The sequence below is a fragment of the Lynx canadensis genome, chromosome A3, assembly GCF_007474595.2.
Source record: "Lynx canadensis isolate LIC74 chromosome A3, mLynCan4.pri.v2, whole genome shotgun sequence".
NCBI lineage: Eukaryota > Metazoa > Chordata > Mammalia > Carnivora > Felidae > Lynx > Lynx canadensis.
This window is the reverse complement of record NC_044305.1, coordinates 11,149,877-11,168,748: the sequence shown is the minus strand read 5'-3', so window position 1 is coordinate 11,168,748 and position 18,872 is coordinate 11,149,877. Positions and strand designations below refer to the sequence as shown.

The following is an 18,872-nucleotide window of genomic DNA, read 5'->3' as shown; positions in this document are numbered from 1 at the left end:
TCACCCGTGTCTATCAAGTGCCTGGCACATAGTGGGTCCAGTAATTGGGCACTATTATTTTATTTATTTAAAAATAATAGTGGTTTTTTTAATGTTTATTTTTGAGACAGAGAGAGAGAGAGAGAGAGACGGAGCATGAGCAGGGGAGGGGGAGAGAGAGAGGGAGACACAGAATCCAAAACGGGCTCCAGGCTCCGAGCTGTCAGCACAGAGCCCGACGCGGGGCTCGAACTCACGGACCGTGAGATCATGACCTGAGCCGAAGTCGGACACTTAACTGACTCAGCCACCCAGGCACCCCAAGTATCTGACTCTTGATCTCAGCTCAGGTCACCCAGGCGCCCCGGCACTATTATTTTAAAATGGCTTAGGGAGGGGACACCTGGGGGCTCAGTCGGTTAAACGTCCAACTTCGGCTCAGGTCATGATCTCACGTTCGTGGGTTCGAGCCCCGTGTTGGGATTCTGTGTCTCCCTCTCTCTCTGCCCCTCCCCTGCTCTCTCTCTCTCTCTCTCTCTCTCTCTCAAAAGTAAATAAACATTAAATAAAAATGTTTTTAATAAAAAGTAAAATGGCTTAGGGAGTCCCAGCACAGCCTGGGGCAGAGAGGCTGAAAAGTACCCAGGCCTCAAGTCCAGAAGCCTGAGAGGGGATCAGTTGTTTGAAGTCTCTAAAGGCACCAAGGGCCTTCGGTCCGCAAGGTCGAGAACTGGCGCCTGTTTGAAGTTGGGAAGAGGCAAATTCAGAACAAGGTGTAGTGGACAAACAGAGGGCGCCCTCCATGTTACCCCCAAAGTTGTCCCGACCAGTGACCCTAAGAGGTTCCCTGGCTGATGAGTAGCTGAGAACTAAGGCAGAGGGGCCGAGAGAACGGTTTCGGGGGCAGCGGCTCCTTCCCAAGGAGGTCCTAATGGGACCTGGGTGTCCTGGCCACAGTTTCTCCACCTGTAAAATGGGGCCATAGTAACACCAGCCTCATAGGTTCGGAGGATAGGGTATGTGACCCTCAGCTGATGCTCAGTGATAATGAGCGGAAGTCATTCGTTCATTACCCTTTTATTAAGGATGAGGCGGGGAAAGCGGGTCCGTGGAGGAGAAGCTGAGCACTTCGGAGTTCCTACTCAGTAAGCCCCAAGTCCAATTCCGTATCAGTGGCCCATCCGTGGTCACTGGAGGCAGGCGCCCGCTCTGTTTTGTGTGGCTCTGAGTCCCCAGGGCCAGAAAAGCAGCAGCACATGCTGGAACGGGTGACTCTGGACGCCCCGTGGAGCACCCGACAGGCTGGGTAGCCGGTCCAAGGCTACACGGCCCGCCTGACCGCATGGAGTCACAGCCGGAAGTGGAGTTCAACTGACCTGGCGTCAGTCTGGCCCTGCCCCACCCCCGGACGTTGCTGAAGCCCGCCGTTCCTGTCCCGAGTACCCTGTGTCCAGGCGTCCCCCGCTGGGGACAGAGCTGGCCAGGGAACGTTCCGGCACCCACTGCCCTCAGCGAGGACATGCCCTCCCCCTCCGTCCCCGGTGGGCCTGTGCCCAGGAGTTCACAGCCCCTGGGCCTCACCTGGCCCCAGATGTGTTCCGTGTGACCCACGCAGTGTGTGTGTAGGCATGTGTCGGCGGGGGTGGTTCCCTCATAATTTTTTTTGCCTTTGCCGACACTTCAAAATTGGAGATGTCACATAAAAACCGGGATTTCCAGTTTCTTTTGGGAAGTCAGCAGCTCTGGCCGCCTGGGCCTACTTCTCCTCTGGCCCCGCTCAGCTGGAGTAGTGTTCTGCACCCCCTTGTCCCCTCCTGGCCCGCCTCATTCATCCCTGGGCCTGCCCTCTCCCCCAGGGGCCTTCTCACACGAAGGCCCCAGGCTTACCTCGGAGAGACCCAGGCTGCCCCTCTCCCACCACCTCGCTAGATCGCCTCTGCCCATTCCTGGTCCTGCTGCTCGCGGTGCCCTCAGGCAAAGCCAGAACGACTAGGTGGGAGCTGGGTTCTGGGTTCGTGGTAGATGGAATGACGGTCCCCAAACATGTCCACGTTCCAACCCCCAGAACCCGCGAACACGTGACCATACGTGGCAAAAGGGACTTGGCGGACGGGATAAAGTTAAGGGTCTTAGGACGGGGCGATTAGCCCGGGTTATCCCATAGGGTCAGTGTCACCAACAGGGTCCTTATAAGAGAGAAGCAGGAGGGTCCGAGTCAGAGAAGGAGATGTGACGAGGGTCAGAACCGAGGAACGTGGGTGGCATCTGGAGGCTGGAGAAGGCAAGGAACAGGCTCCAGACGGAACGCGGCCCTGCTGACACTTGGGTTTTAGCCACGTGACGCCCGTTTTTGACTTCCGACCTCCAGAACTGTAAGAGGATAAGTTTGTGTTGTTTTAAGCCACTGAGTTTGACATAAATCGTCGTAGTTGCAAGGGGACATATAACTGCTTTGAATCCCGGCTTGGCCACTAACTGTGCCCTTGGGCAGGTGAGCCACAGCGTCCCCATCTGAAGGGGTAACAAGGGAGCCCCTCCTGGGGGCGTCTGTGGGGGCTAAGTCGACGCTGGAAGCTCCCAATGCTGGACACCCCTACAAGCGTCCCCCCAGCGTCCGAGCCCTCAACGTCCCGGGGAAGCTGCCCGCTTCTGCCCACGGCCATCTCCCCGACCAGCAGTGAGTGCGTTCGGGAAGCCCTGCAGGGTCGAGGTCGGGGGTGCTGGTGCCCAGATTATTCCCAAGAGTCCTCAGACAGGATGAGCTCTGCCCTCCCTTCCACAGCCTCCAATGGGGAAGGCCAAGTACACGGTCACTCTCTGGCCAGAGCCAGTGGGAACAGGACGTCCTGGTCCTCTTGTCCTGGCCGGGCCCAGCAAGCTATTTTTGGGCACGTTTATTGATGGGACACGGGTGCCCGGCTGGACTCCTGCTTCAAGAGGAAGGCCTCAGGCTGGCCTAGGACTCTGCTTCTCCAGGCCCTTCGCTGCCCTGGGGCAGCCATCATTCGTGTCCTGTCTACACCCCAGGACAAACGTGTAGACTGAGCTGGCTGGATCTGGGGAGGCTAGGGGTGCCCACTGATGTAGACGGATGCCAAGGGTCACACAGACTGCTATTTCCTGAAATTCTGGAGCCCGATTGGATTCACGGAGGCAGAACCCAGAATGAACATGAGAACAAGTTTTGAGGTCAGATGTAAGTTCAAATCCCAGCTGTGTGCCCCAATAGCAATCTTAACGTGGGCCAGCCTGCTCAACTCTCCGAGGCTCTGTTTCCCTGTGTGTAAAGTGGAACTGGTAATAATCCTCACAGAGAGGGAATGAGGCTTAACTGAGATAGTGCACATAGCTCGAAGCCTGACGTAAGTAAGCCCTCCATAATTAGTAATAATGTTGCAAATAATGATTGACGGCTGACGTATATTGCGAGTGTGGCATGAACTAGGCACTGAGCTAACTTGTTGCTCTGTGTTATCTCACTTCATCCCCAGTGATGGAGGGGGCAGGTGAGTGTCCCGGTTACAGGGACCATTACTAGCCCCTTGTACGGGTAAGGAAACTGAGGCTCAGAAAGACCAGTGACTTGCCCAAGATCACACAGCAAATATGTGGCAGAAAAGCCTGCCTTGAACTCAGAGCCAAACTGAGGACAGGGCAAGCCCCAAGTCCGAGGGCCAGACCCGTTGTGCCCACGCCTCTTCCCAGAGGATGGTTACAAAGGTCCTGTAAACACCTGAGGTCCCCACCATGCCGTGGTCACCTACGTTATCCCTCAGTCCCGGGAAGTGACCTCCTGGTCCTTCTACATGATGGGAATCCAGAAACTGAAGATTCCAGAATTTTTTTTTTCACCCCTCCTCCCTCACTTCAGGGTTGTGTCGTTTTCCTGGTTCGATGGCGTAAGTTCTCCAAGAAACTGGCTGGGTTGGCAAAGGCCCCAGCTGACTTGGAGAGGGGTTGTGCTGTGTGTGCTGGGAGCGGGGGCTTCAACCCCGTGCTACCTAAGGCCAGACATGGATGCCGTGTTTCCTTCCCAAGGCGTCCTCTGTGGCCTGCACCTGCCCACCATTCACTCCAGTGCCCTGAGGACACCTGCCGGCCTCCAGCCCTTCGCAAGATCTGCTCCTCTGGCTTCCTAGCCTCTTCCCCTACCCTGGGGTCCCCTCCCGCACCTTTCCGTAAAAAGACTAGACGTTTCCTTGCCTCCAGGCCTTTGCCCCTGCTGTTCCCTCCCCCAGATGCTGTTCCTTCATTCTCCATCTGCCAGAGGCTTCTCCTTCGACGTCACAACTTCCTCCCTGTAAGTCCTTCCCAGAACCCCCGTCAACCCCGGCCCGGCAAGGGGTTGCCATAGCAACAGAGACACTGCTTCCGGAACCCCCTTGTGCTCCTGCTCCGGGGTCCCTTGCCAACTGGCAGGTTGCCACCTCCACGCGGGTGTCACACAGACCTCTCAAACATCGCACGACAGAGGCTCCCATGCCCCTCCTAAGCCCTGGTCCTGCCCACTGGTCTTGTCTCAGGACATGGTGCCTCCCCCCAAACAGGTGCTCAGGCCAAAACCTACAGAGCACGTTTGATCCCCTGTTCCCTCACCCCACACGTCCCATTCATCAGAAATCCTGTTGACTCGACTGCCAAACACGTTCTGAATCCATATTCTTGTTGCTGCCTTTACAGCCACCGTCCTCACCTGCCTGGAATGTGACAGTGGCCTCCTCCCTTGTCTCCCAGCTTCCAGCTTTGTCCCACTCCGCCCACCACAGTCAGAGGAAACTTTTTAAAAGGGGAATTAAGTCCTGTCATTCCCCTGCTCAAGACCCTCTAGGACTCCCATCTCCCTTAAAGTAAAAATCACCCTCCTCGCCGTGGCCTCTAAGACCTTGTATGATCTGACCTTTGCCTACCTCCCCAGCTTCATCTCCAACCCTCCCTCCCTCCCTCCCTGCCCCCTTCCCTCCCTCCCTCCCTCCCTCTGGTCCTGCCACACTTGCCTCCTCCCTGTGCTCAACTAGCAAGCTTGTACCTGTCCCCAGGCAGAAACTTGCTGTTCCTTTCGCCTGAACCTCCTTCTGCCAGATATCTGTGTGACTCATTCTCTTACTTTATTCAGGTCTCTGCTCAAATATCATCTCCTCATGGCCTGTCTGTCTAAAATACTCCCCTCCATCACCATCTAACCCTCTGATACTTCATTTGCCTTCATTGTAGGTATTATCGTCTGACACATTACATATTATCGGTGTATCTGTCTTAATCTGGTTTGCTGCTAAATGTTTACCGCAACAGGCAAGGGGGAGCTCTGGTTTTACACTTGCCAGTTTTTGTGGTGTAAATACTCCCACCGCGACCAATTTCAACAGGAATTCACAGCACTTGGGGGTGAGAAGAGATGTGTGGTGGCCTATACGCATTATGTACTATTTCCATCGTATAATATCATAATATCGTACAGCGTGACATGATACAACAGAGGTGAATAGTCTTGAGAATGTGGAGAATAGTGAAATAATTAGAGAGTGATGAGTTTGAGGAGTTGTTACCTTTGTTTTCGATTCTGACTTATTTGACCGTAAGTGCGTATCATTGAATTGTTAGCGATGGCTGCGCCTAACGACCAGCTTGCAGAACTCACAAGCCAGCCCAGATCTAAGCTGCGAGGACGGGGATGTTTTCCATCCTGTTCCCTGCTGTTTCTCTGGGGCCTAGAACAGTAGAAGGAACTCCTAGCCGGTGCTCAGCCTGGGTTTGTTGAGCATTTTCTTTTTTTTTTTTTTTTTTTTTTCAACGTTTATTTATTTTTGGGACAGAGAGAGAGACAGAGCATGAACGGGGGAGGGCCAGAGAGAGAGGGAGACACAGAATCGGAAACAGGCTCCAGGCTCTGAGCCATCAGCCCAGAGCCTGACGCGGGGCTCGAACTCACGGACCGCGAGATCGTGACCTGGCTGAAGTCGGACGCTTAACCGACTGCGCCACCCAGGCGCCCCTGTTGAGCATTTTCTAATGCATCTGTTTGCATCAGAAAACGCAAACTGTTTGCCTCCGCGGACTTGACTCTTGTAGGCTGAGTCCGGCCCACAAACGGGTTTCATTTGGCTCTCAGAATGTTTTTAACGTTACAAAAAAAAAAAAAAATTGTTGCCAACATTTATTTTTTTTTTAATTTTTTTTTTCAACGTTTATTTATTTTTGGGACAGAGAGAGACAGAGCATGAACGGGGGAGGGGCAGAGAGAGAGGGAGACACAGAATCGGAAACAGGCTCCAGGCTCTGAGCCATCAGCCCAGAGCCCGACGTGGGGCTTGAACTCACGGACCGCGAGATCGTGACCTGGCTGAAGTCGGACGCTTAACCGACTGCACCACCCAGGCGCCCCTAATTTTTTTTTTTTAACGTTTATTTATTTTTGAGACAGAGAGAGACAGAGCATGAACGGGGGAGGGTCAGAGAGAGAGGGAGACACAGAATCTGAAACAGGGTCCAGGCTCCGAGCCGTCAGCACAGAGCCCGACGTGGGGCTCGAACTCACGGACCGTGAGATCATGACCTGGCTGAAGTCGGAGGCTTAACCGACTGCGCCACCCAGGCGCCCCTGTTGCCAACATTTAAAAGTCAAGAAATGTTTGCAGGAAATTCCACATAAACCTGGATTTGCAGCTTCTTTTGAAAAGTCAGATGCTCTGGGCACACTGGTCCCGATTCTCTTGTGAGGACAGAGGCCACAGCTGAGGAACAGCCGCCCCCCCCCCCCAGAGGGGTCCACCACAGTCCCCACCCCTTCCTGTCACCTCTCCCTGGGCCCCTTCACTCATTTACATAACCCACTGGGCCTTGTAGATTGCGCCTGTCACGGTGTCCTCGCCAGACTAGGGCCACGTCGAGAACAAGCTGTGTACGTTAGGTCCCCTGGGCCTCTGTTCCCGCTATGGGGCCCAGCGCACAGTAGGACCGCAGGTCCTGGAATTTCATTAAATGTTTGTCAACGAATCCCTCCCGCCACTCCCCCCCCCGCCCCCAGCTCCCCTAACTGGGACATGCACTGAATCCAAGCCCCGACCGGAATGTGACAAAGAGGTTGGCCGAGGCCAGCGTTTAAAAATACCCCAGGGCTGGTCAGCTGCAAAATGCTCAGAGGTGTTGAAATAAGCAGGCAATGTGTGGCCAGAGGCCAGCTGCCCCGACTCTGCTCTGTGAATGAGGGCTAATGGGAGGGGCCCCCGCCCGCTCAGAATCGGGGTGAAGGGCGGGGAGACTGGGCCGGGGCCCCCTCCCCCGGCACCCTGCTCGGGACAGGTCAGTGCTGTTTATAAACAGCACCGGGTGACGTGATTTCGCAGAAGGGCTACCGGGCAGGGATACAGGGTGGCCTCCCCTGATGTTTCCACGCCACGACCTCCTGGCATCGAGGGAGCCGGGATGTCGCTCACCCTGTGGTCTTCCCGCGGCCTTCAGAGCCACTGCCCAGCTCGCTGGAGCCACGGTTAAAAATAATGCTCGCGGCACAGTCCCCTGGGGGACAGCCAGCGTGGGGGCTGGACAGGGAACAAATGAGCTCTGGTCAAGTGCCCACCGGGTGCCAGGCGCCTCAGAGGCATTAGATCACTGAGTTTCACCATAGCCTCGGGAGGGACGGACTGTCATCCCATTGACAGATGGGAAAACCGAGGCCGGGGAGTGATGCCTCGCGCTGGTTCAAGGCTTCCTGGTAAGTTCACGGCAGCTCCAGCCTTCAGATTCACGAGAAGGTGCCACATCAGGGGCTCAGCGTTTCACTCTGCTGGGTCCCCGAGGCCCTGAAACGGTGGCCGGGCCTTAGTGAGCCCTGAACGGCAGCTCTGGTCTGACACGTCCCGAATCAAAACCTGCTCCTCCCACCCGTTCCCCATGTCGCTTCGGTGGCAGCTTCATCCTTCCAGGCTCTCAGACCAGCCTCCTCTGGTCCCGGCTGCCCCCTTGCGCCCCACCCCCACCCCCACCCCGGGCAGTGGCGAAGGTAACACGCTCGCTTGTGTTTACTGATCACCTGTCTGTGCCAGGGTGCGACAGTGAACAAAGCGCACGTTCTGGAGGTGGAGGTGGAGAGGGGATAAACGTTAATGGGTAAGGGGGCACCTGGGTGGCTCAGTCGGTTGAGCCAACGACTCCTAATTTCGGCTCAGGTCACGACCTCACAGTTCGAGTTCGAGCCCTTGTCAGGGCTCTGGGCTGAGAGGCAGAGCCTGCTTGGGATTCATCGTCTCCCTCTCTCTCTGCCCCTCCCCTGCTCACACAGTCTCTCTCTCTCTCTTCCTCAAAAATAAAATAAACATTAAAACAAAACGTTAATGGGTAAATTAACTATATTGTGTCTCAGGTGGTGATAAGTGCTAAAGAGAAAAAGTAAAGCAGGGAAGGGTGGTGGAGAGCCTCAGACGGGTGCCGATCCCGAAGCAGGAGCAGGACCAGGGGAGGCCTCACTGAGCAGGTATTTGAAGATAGACTTGAAATGAAGCGGGGTTAAGCGGGGAGGATATCTGTAAGAAGAGTGTTCCTGGCAGAAGAAACAGCAGGTGCAAAGGCCCTGAGGCCGGATCGTGCCTGGCATGTGTGAGGATGCGGGGAAGGCCAGTGTGGCTGGGGTGGCGTGGGAGGCGGTGAGGGCAGAGAGACGAGGGGCCGGGTTGTGCAGAGCCCTGCATATCATCGGAGGGACTCGGGCTTTTCTCTGGGGTACGTGGGAACCATGGAGGGTCCTGAACGGAGGAGGGCACGATCTAGGTTCCAGATTCTAAAAGAACCCCTCTGGCTTCATGTGGAGAATGGACCGTCAGGGACGAGGAGGGAAGGGGGACAATCATGAAGGAGGCGACTGCAATGGTCCGGGCTTTAGGAGATGGCAACGGGCCCAGGGTGTGGCTGTGGAGGTGGGCGGGCGTGGGGGGAGTTCCTGGCCTCAGATTCTGGATTTGTTCAGAAAGTAGCCCTGACAGGACATGCTGTTCCAGCAGAAGTGACAGAAATGAAGAAATCGGAGACAAGTCTAGGGTTCCAGGCCGAGCAACTAGAAGGGTGATCCTGCCGCCTTACGGAGACGCCCAAACACGGGCACCCACGGGAGGATGGGTGTGGGGCAGCCCTTCCCCGGGCCACAGGGACCTGCACAGAGCCCTTCCCCGATACGACGGACCTTGCTTCGTAAAATCCGAACCTCCTGGATTAGCTCCCTGCTCCATCCCTGGCCCCGAGTGCTTTGTAAATTGTGCAGAAGCCACCAGATCGATTCTCCCTTCAATGTCTGAAGAGCGTGTGCCTGGCAGGGTCCCAGCCTTGACCTCCGCGAACCCATTCGATCATCACAACATCGCAGAAAGATGGGAACTGTTATCACATCTATTCATGGATGGGGAAACTGAGGCCCATCGAGGTGAAATCACTCGCCTGGGATCACACAGGAGGCAAGCTGCCAGGCAGGTTTTGACCCCAGGCAGTCAAGTCCGAGGCTCGTGCTTTTAACCACTCTACTGTCTCATGAGGGGCTCACCACTGACGGTAAGAAGCCAAACTGGGCTTGAGGGACTCGGGTTGGGGGAAAGAGTTTCAGCCACCCCTTCCACGTAGTAAGGACGGTTGTCATTTTCTGGGCACCTGCCCCGTGCCTCATGCTGTCCCCATGCTGTCTCTGTTCTGCATATCAGCCAAAGGGGTGGATTCTATGTGCCCATTTTATAGACAAGGAAACTGAGGTTCAGAGAGAGGAAGCGCCATGTCCAAAGTCACACGGCCAGGCATGAGCACCTGGGGCTCTGGACCCCGAGACCCCCTTCTGTCCCTTTCTGCACATGTCACCTGCCTCTTGCCTTGGTGGTGAGGGAAGTGCTCAGGGACTTGATGGCCGCATCGATTTCCTCCAGCTGGCTGGCATAGGATAAGGAAGCCAGGGATGGGGAAGGTTAATTTGGGGACAGCACTACCCTTCGGGTTTGCAGTTTCTGTCTGGTACACCCAACATTTCTGAGGTGAGCTCTGGGCCAGCTGGAGATTCCAAGGCAGGGGACACAGCCAAGTGTGTGAGAGAGGTTCAGGTCCTAGTTGCCTGTGATGACAGAGGACGTGGTGGGTGGGGTTGTCACGGGGAGTTTGGGTCAGAAGCAGCTCCGAGGAGCCCATATTCACAAACCTCTGGCCTTGGCAGCTGACTTACCTCTCCAGACCTCAGTTTCCACCTCTGTGAAATGGGTTGACATCGCCTGCACCGGAAGGCTGTTGTTAGGTCTAAAGTTGTGCACCAGGAGGGCTCGCTCCCTCTCCAGCTGCCCACTGCTGCCTTCCAGGACAGAAAGAGCGCAGGACCCAGCACATCGTAGGTGCTCGGGGGCCCTGGAGCCTGCTGGACACATGGAGGAAAAGAATGAACTTCTTTGGGACTTACCTTCGCCTGTGGAGTGAGTGCTTCCCGTCTATTTTGCAGGTACACAGACCCTCTCAACCACCTGCTGAGGTGCGAACTAAGATCATCCTCCCTTAACAGGTAAGCAAAGAGCGGGCCAGAGAGGTTATGAGCCATAACCAAGGTCACAGAGCTAAGAAATGGTGAAGCAGGGGTTTGCACGTGACTCCCTCTGCCCCCTTAGCATGAGCTCTGCAATCACAAGGCTGAAATGCTAACAGCTTGCATTTTGTTGAGCACTTACTTTGTTACACGTATGAACTAATATTAAACTTGACCTCGAACGTATGAGACAGGTGCTATTTTCTCCCCGGTTCACACATGAAGAAAGAGGCTCGGTAACTTACGCAGGGTCACAGGGCGAGGAGTTTGCAAAACCAGCGTTCAGACTCATGGTCTTGAACCAGAATGCTCTGCTGGAGACAGTGAGCGGGGACTGAATGCCTGGCACACAGTAAGGGCCTCGGGATGCGTTGACCCTTTTCGAAGAGCGTGTGGAGACAAGCCACACTGAGGTCTCGCTTGAGAATTCGCTCTTCCCTCATTTCCATCCCTTCGTGTTGGGCCCACTTGCCGAGGACAAGCTGCCCGTGGGCCATTTTCCCCCTTCTTCCCCTCCCTCCGGGAAATTTCTGCACGGCACCCACTGGTCACGGGGCTTGTGGCCAGAGGGCTGGCTGCAGCAGTGTTTGGCCAGGTTATCGGGTTTCGTGGTCAGCCACCTTCGCCCCTGACCAGAGCCGTCTTTCCAAAACAGAACATTCAGTCACCGCCTGTCCCTGTGCTCAGCTGTCCTTGTGCCCCTGACCTCGCTTCCTGCCCACCCGCTCGGGGTTTTTCCCAGTATCCTTGTCTCTTACTGACATCTCACAAAGATGACCCGAGCGTAGAAAAAAAAGAGAAACGGGCCAAGAGACACTGAGAGATTCCCAAGACCAGTTAGTATCTGACCGTGAAAGACAGACAGATAATGAGAGAAACAGAACGAGGAGATAGGGACGGAGATGGAGAGACAGGTTGCCCCAGAGAATACCCCGCGTCTCCCTGTGTCCCCGGCCTTGGCCCTCGATCCACTGAGTCACGACCTCCCCCCAAAGCCGTGGCATCTTCTCCCACCTCCCCCTGCCCCCTGAGGCCAGCAGGTCACTGGAGAGACACCCTACCCGCCCCTCCCTCACCCCCATTCACAGTCCCTCACCTAACTAACTCCTGTTCATCCCCCTTCCTCCAGGAAGTCCTCCCTGTTTCTGAAGGCCCCCAGTTGCTGTTGTTTGTTTATGGGTGTGTCTGTCTCACTGGAACGTCAGCTCCTTGAGGGCAGGGACTCCGTCTTCCTTGCTCACCCAGCACAGCACCTGACACTTTGGCTGAATCAAGTATTAAGCCAGCTTCTCGTGTGTCACCCGGAAGAAGCCTTCCCTGATAGCACTCCTCACTGTCTGCACTTCATTGTGTGGCCACTTGATTCAGGGTCTGTGTCCCCTCTGGTCCCAAGAAGGCAAGGCCTGTGGCTGCTCTGTTCACCCTTGATTCCCCAGTGCCTGGAACGGTGCTTGGAACTGAGTAGGTATTCAGATACCGGTTGGGTGAATGAATGAGCAAATGAGTTAATCACTAGACTCGTTATCTGGAGGTTTCGATGCTTATGTTTTAACCCACTGGAATCCAGCTCAAATTCTCCCCGCGACCATTCACATCAAACCCTGAGCCCTTCCTAAGGCCTGGGAGGTCCCGCGTGATCTGGCCCCTGCCTCCCAAGTCCAGCCTCACCTCTGCCCCTCCCCTCCCCCTGGCACCAGTGTCTCTGGTTCCCCAGGGCACCGTGCACGGCTGGACACTCTCAGCCACCCCTTCACACCACACCATCAGTCATGTCAGCAGAGTTGGTTTTTTCTGTAAACAAGAGTCCCTAGGAGAATGGGGCACATTCGTACAAACAACCTCAACGTCACCAGTGGACCTTGGTCACTGCGGGACAGTCTCCAAGGTTCGTCCGGCTAGCTGTCCAGGGCCTTGCCCTGAGACAGGGTCTGAGTCCTAGCCTCAGAAGGGCTGCCCGAGGGGCGCCTGGCTGACTCAGTCGGTTAAGCGTCCGGCTTCGGCTCAGGTCACTATCTCACAGTCTGTGGGTTCGAGCCGCGTGTTGGGCTCTGTGCTGACAGCTCAGAGCCTGGAGCCTGCTTGGGATTCTGTGTCTCCCTCTCTCTCTGACCCTCCCCTGCTCATGCTCTGTCTCTCTCTGTCTCTCTCTCAAAAAGTAAATAAACATTAAAAAAATTTTAAATAAAAAACAAGGGGGCTGCCCGGGTGGGAGGGAGGGGGTCTGCGGGGGCCCCTGAGTCTGACCTTCACCTTCTGCAGAAGGGGAGAAAGAAGCCTGCGGGGATCCCAGGGAGCTGATCCTTGAGGCTCAGACCAGGACCCACTTCCCCCCCAGGAAGCTCCCCAGGCCACGTCCTTGCTTCTTTGGGTTCCCCCTCACACCCTGAAAGCAGCCTACATCACAGCCTGTGGACGCTCTCTACTGGACCGTGCCCCTTAGTGGACAAGAGAAATAAAGCTTCTGTATCTCGATATCCCCAAAGCCAAGGTCTGCCATGTGGGAGGCATCAGCAAACATGTGCAGACGAACAAAACTGTTATTGAATAAGCACTTCCTGTCTAGGCACATATTTACTGTCTCTCCACTAGGATGGGAGCCCAAGGCCCGTCTCCTTTATCTTTGTTCCCCAGGGTCTAACACCGCTTGACGCGTAAGAGGCAGCAGGGAACGGGTGTGGAACAAATGAATGAACAAGCCCTTCCTCCCATCCATCAGAACTGCCTCCTGCTGCTGGGAGCTCCAGGAGGTCAAGGAGCAAATCTGATTTCTAGTGCCTCTGAGCCCAGCCTAGGGCTTAGCCCAAGGGAGATGCTCGATGGGTGTTTGTAGATGGAGGGAGGGAGGGAGGGAGGGATGGGCTGGTGGGGATTGGATTTACTGATCAATGGAAGAATGGAAGGCTGCCTGGGGTGATGAATGGGATAGGTGCATGGAAGTGTGGGTGGGTGGATGGACGGCGGATAGATAAATGGAGAAATGGAAGACGTCCAGGTTGAGAGTGTGGGAAATGGTGCTTTCTACGCCCTGCCCCCTCCACGCACGCACCAAGCCGCCATTTTAGAAGAGCTAAATTGGATCCAAAGAATGACTCAGCTAGAGTTTCCAAGTGAAAGGTATTGAGGAGAAAAACCGGGAGAAGAAGGAACCTCTGAGCCTCTGACACGTGCAAGCGAATCCCTGTACGTTGGCCATGCTTTCTTGCACGGTCCCGTTACTTCTTGAGAGCCTGCCGTGGGTAGCGCCCCCGGGTTTGTTCTGGAAGTGGAAAGAAGTTTCAGATGTCGACTCTGATCCTGGGCTAGACACATGCCCCTTCAGTGGCTCCTCTTGTTGTAAATGGGGTCTACTGACTCCTTTGCTGTGTGACTTCAGGTGGTTTACCTGACTTTTCTGAGTCCTGGTTTGCTCGCCCCGCTTTGTAGGGTTGTGGTGAGCCCGTGCCTGCGAGTCAGGCCTGCACTACAATAGGTGACTGGTCAACAGTAAGCCGGGCCTCCGTGCGTGATGCTGGCTGAACTTCTCAACTTTCCCATCTCTTCCCGTCAACTCAAGGCAGTCGCCCACAGTGAGGGCCATGAACCAGTGAGGGGATCAGACTGAGACGTCCGGTATACCTGGGTTCAAATCCAGCCTCCCCCGCTCCCCAGCTACCTGGTTTCACACGACCCCCTTGCCCTGTCTGAACCTCAGCTCCCACCCTTACCTCTCCGGCCTCCTGGCTGTTGCTCAAACACAGCTGTCGCGCCTGCATCCAGCAAGACAGGCTGAGAAAATGAGTTTTCTGGCATCTACCTGGGGGAAGCGTGGGCTCCTAAGGTGGGTGCTGTCCCCCCAGATCTGCTCTGAGACACAGAGCAGGGTGGAGGGAGGTCTGGAACTGCAGGCGGGAGATATCCGCTTCTCACCCCATCTGGAGGAGAAGCGTCATCCCATCGTCCCCCGCTATGGCACCGTCCTACCTACTTATGTGTCCGACGGTTTATAGTCCGTGACTTCACTCCCTTATTGTCACTTATTTTCTTGTCTATTCTCCCAGCACTGATGATTGTCAACTCCGTGAGCGGCAGGTCTTTATCTTGATCACTTCTGTGTCCTCAGGGCCCAGTCAGGCACATAGTTTGTGTTAAATAAATGGTTGAGTAACTAAAGATAGATGATTGGATGGATGGATAGGCGGATGGTGGATGGATGATGGATGGATGGACGGATGGATGGATGGATGATTGGATAGATAGTTTGATGGATAGGTAGATAATGGATGGTGAATGGATGGACAGATGGATGGATGGATAGAAGGTAGATGGATGGATGATGGATGGTTGGATGGATGGATAGATGACTAGCTGGACACATTAGAATCAATTGAGGAGCTTAAGTGGCTCACACACACACACACACACAGGTGCCCCAGCCCTGCTCCAAAAATAAAAATCAAAGCCAACACTTAATGAGTGCTTACTGTATACCTGGCCCCATGTGCAGCCTATGATGTAGGGCATTTCACTGAACCTCCCGGCCACCCTCTGAGCTAGTCACTAATACTGATCTTTCTTTTTTAGCGGACAAACCTGAGGCTCAGAGAGGCAGCCGCTGACCCCAGGTAGAGCCAAGGTTCAAGTCAAGATGTGTTTGGTTCCAGAACCAAGCTTGGCCTCACCGGGCCAGCGCTCCCCAGGTGATTCTGATATGCGGCCAGGTGGAGAACCCCTGAGCAGGGCAGTGAGTTCTGGGAAGAGTGTGCTGGCTTTGAGGCCAGCCGACGCCTGCACCGCCTTGCGGCCTGCCTCCGTCTCATCTCTGACACGGAGGGGGTAGCACTCCCTGCCCCGCCCCCCGGGTTTCAGGAGGGGGGAATGAGCTGAGCAGCGTGCCCACCAGAGAGCAAGCTCTGGGGACACGTCCTGCAAACCCCACAGGTACCAGCAGCGGCCACGCTGTTAGTCCCCGGACTGAGGGCCGGGGGGCCACCCTGCTCCTTCTCCCAGCTCCCGGGGGGAGAGACAAGTCCCTGGCTTCCTAGCACAGAGCTTGAGATGCGCTGCAGAAGACCCCTCGGGGACAGTCGGAGGCCACAGCGTGCGGGTGCAGAGCGGGGGTGCTGTGGCAAAGTCCTGCCCAGAAACCCGTCCCGCACAAACACGCGTGTGCACAGGTATGCGACACAGCTGACCCCTGCCGTGCAGCTCACGACAGCGAAAGCCAGGAAACAAGCCTGATAACGGTAACAGCTGATGTGTGTTTACAGCAGGATTTCTCAACTCAGAACTATTGACACTGGGACCGGATCACTCTTTGCAGCGGGAGTCTGACCCGCGCATTGTAGACTGTTAGCATCCCTGGGATCGGTAGCACAGCCCCCCGTCCCGGTTGCCACGTGTCCCCTGGGGGGCGAAACCCCTCCCCTGGCTGTTGCTCTGTGCAGGGCCCTGGTGCACACACTTCAGGGGAGCCGCCTCCTCCTGCAGCCCCTCCCAGCCGGAGACGGTTCCACTGTGCAGAGGTGAGATTAGCGGTTTGGCCAAGGTCGGGGCGCGGTCGCTCCAGGAGCGCTGTGATCTGAACCTGTGACAAGTCCCAGGCCCCTCTCTTCCGAGCCAATTTTTTGCGGGTTCCTTGGGCGTTTCCCCGGTCCCAATCATGTTGTCTGGGACTGGATGTCGTCTCATTTCTGCTTTTCCCATCTGGCTGCCTTGGCATGTTCGAGAACAGACTTGCGGGGCACGAATACTGGCTCGAGCAGATTCTGTGACGTGGGCAGCATTGTTTCTTTTAGGAAGTTAAATTTGCTCAATTATCCACGGCCTGGAAAATGCAGAATACAAAGAAAAAAAATAAAATGTCCCACCGGACTTCCCACAGAGGCCCACCTTTTAGCAGCTTCTTCCTCTGAGTAGCTCCCTCTGTTTTGAAGTTTTGTCACAAAGTTGCAGTCTCACGATATATACAACTGCGAGTCCTGCATTCCCCAAACTAGAAGCTGGGTTTTTTTTCGTGTTGTTACAAAATCCTCTTGGACGTTGTTTGTAATTGTTGCCGATTGTGGCAGAGACCCCAGTTTCTCCTCCATTCCCCTGACCTCTCCCTCTTCTTTCATAATAGAAATCTCAAGTTTTAGCTGGGCACGTGGCCACCCAGAAGAAAAAAAAAAAAAAAAAACTACGTTTCCCAGCTGTGTCCATGTGACTCAGTTCTGGCCAATGAGACATAAGTAACCTCTAAGTAGTGTCCTCAGGGCGAGGGTGCCTGCTCTTCTTCCTATCCTCCTTGCTGCCTGGAATGCAGATGTGATGGCCAGCATCTGAGTGGCCATCCTGGGCCATGGTGGCGCAACAAGAGAAAAGACATGCGAATCCCTGGTGAATTTATGACGACACCCTACCAGCCCTGGACTGCCGCCTCCACACTTCTTTTATATAAGGGAGAAACAAACTTCTGTTTCATCTAAGCCCCTGGCATCTTGGGCTTTTAGCCGCTCAAAGAGGAACCTAATCCTGAGTATTGCACTAATATTTTGCTGGAGGAATTGTCTCTAATTCTTTTAGGAATTACCACCTAATTAGCTCAACCGTTCCCTGGTCATTGAGCATTTAGGTAGTTTCTGACTTCCTGCTACTCATAGCCATTATCCCAGGTGGGCCCCCGAGTCAGGACGGCAGGCTACGCAGCCAGGTACGAGCTGCCCAGGGAGCCTGCTTTGTTGCTGAGGACCCTCCCACTGCATCTGCTAGATGCACGGTGCGTTCTCCTCCACACCTCCCCTCCTGTCCTCCTCTTCTGTTTTTAATGTTCATTTATTTATTTATGAGAGAAAGAGAGGGAGAGTATGAGCGGGGGGAGGGGCAGAGGAAGACAGGGGGACCGGGGCTCGAACTCGGGAACCGTGACATCGTGACCTGAGCTGAAGTCAGACGCTTAACTACCTGAGCCACCGAGGCGCCCCCCGCCCATCTCTTCTAACGGCACATCTCAAGGAGGCCTGTCTCCCTGGTGAAGCCCAAACCCCACGCCTGCCCCAAGTTGCAAGGGAGGCTGGGAAAGTGAGTTTTCTGGCATCTCCCTCCGGGAGTGTGGCCACTAGGGAAGGAGTTTCCCTGAAGCGGGTATGCAAGGTGAGGCGTGGCCAGAAAGCAGGGTGAAGCTGAGCTCACTAGGCAAAGACCCGCCAGGCTGGGGAGGAGTACGGAAAGCCTTCTGCCATCACTTTTGATTTGTCCTCCTCTCATCCCGAAAGGACAGCAGGCAGAACTAAAGAGGACCACTGGTGTCACCCTGGCAGTTTACCCAGCTCTGCAAGGGATGCGTCAGAGCCGGGGGCCCACGTCTATCAGAACGCAAGCCTGGTTCTCGCCCCTCGGCCCGCTACCCACAAGTCCACCTGGATGTCATTACCTGATGTAAGTACATCTCCCAGACCACTGAGCACATCCCTCAAGAGGAGGGCCCGTCTGCCTTACCCAGTGTAGTACTCCCAGCACCCAGACATGCCCTGGCACACACTAGGTGCTCAAGAGATATACCTTGAATGAATGAATGAATGAATGAATGATGGCCATCAATCTTCAGCCTCGGAAGGAAGCTTGGAATCCGGAAATTAACATTTACTGATGCAGCCAGTATTTCCTGAGCACCTACGAGGCTCGCGCCCTGTTTTAGGTCCTGGGGATACCGTAGGAGAGAAGGAAAACTAAGTTCCTTCCCTCAAAGCAGGGGAGATAAACAGTGAATAAGAAAACCCCAAAATACTGAGATAACTTAATAGGATAGGATAGGATACCAGATACTGATAAATGTTTTATGAAGAAGTATAAAACTGGATAAGAGATGCTAATTTAGAAAAAAATGGTTGCACAAGTACTCTCTGAGAAGGTGACACTTGATCAGAGGCCTGAAGTAGGTAAGCTGAGTAAATATCCGTGGGAAGCAAGGGAACACCCAGTGCAAAGGCCCTGAGGTACGAATGAGCGAGGTGTGTGCTATTTGCAACGAGACAGCCAGGGAGGCAAGGGTTACACCATTTCCCAACTTCAACAAATCCACAGAGCCCTTAACGGTCGGAAACAGTGGGGTGGGGGTGGGATGAGTTCTTGACTCCTAAGCCTCTCTGGAAAAACATGATGTCGGGGGCAGACAGTAAATCTTGACTTGTCCCAGAAAACAATGGGCCCACAAAACCAGTGAAGTGTCAGGCTGAAAGTAAATGGCCGAAGGGCTGGGGCACAGGAGGATCATATGGAATTTGTTAACAAATCTGCTTTTGAAAAAGAATTTCCCAGTTAGGGGCAGAAGCTTCTGGCCAGCATCAAAAAGATGTTTATTGTGGTGTCTCCATGTAGACATGAAAAATGGAGATTTGCTGTCTAG

At 54.8% G+C, this 18,872-nt stretch overlaps 2 long non-coding RNA genes across 2 annotated transcripts; one reads left to right on the top strand and one right to left on the bottom strand.

Annotated features, from left to right (window-relative positions):
* Positions 1-656: 656 nt before the first annotated feature.
* LOC115509974 lies at positions 657-11,654 on the bottom strand. The gene is made up of 3 exons (XR_003967551.1): positions 11,607-11,654; positions 10,163-10,348; positions 657-2,349 (listed from the first exon to the last, which is right to left on the bottom strand). It is a non-coding gene; the product is annotated as an uncharacterized LOC115509974 (long non-coding RNA).
* Positions 8,905-17,269, top strand: LOC115509973. Its single transcript, XR_004343350.1, has 3 exons — positions 8,905-9,510; positions 10,430-10,489; positions 15,071-17,269. It is a non-coding gene; the product is annotated as an uncharacterized LOC115509973 (long non-coding RNA).
* Positions 17,270-18,872: the final 1,603 nt, after the last annotated feature.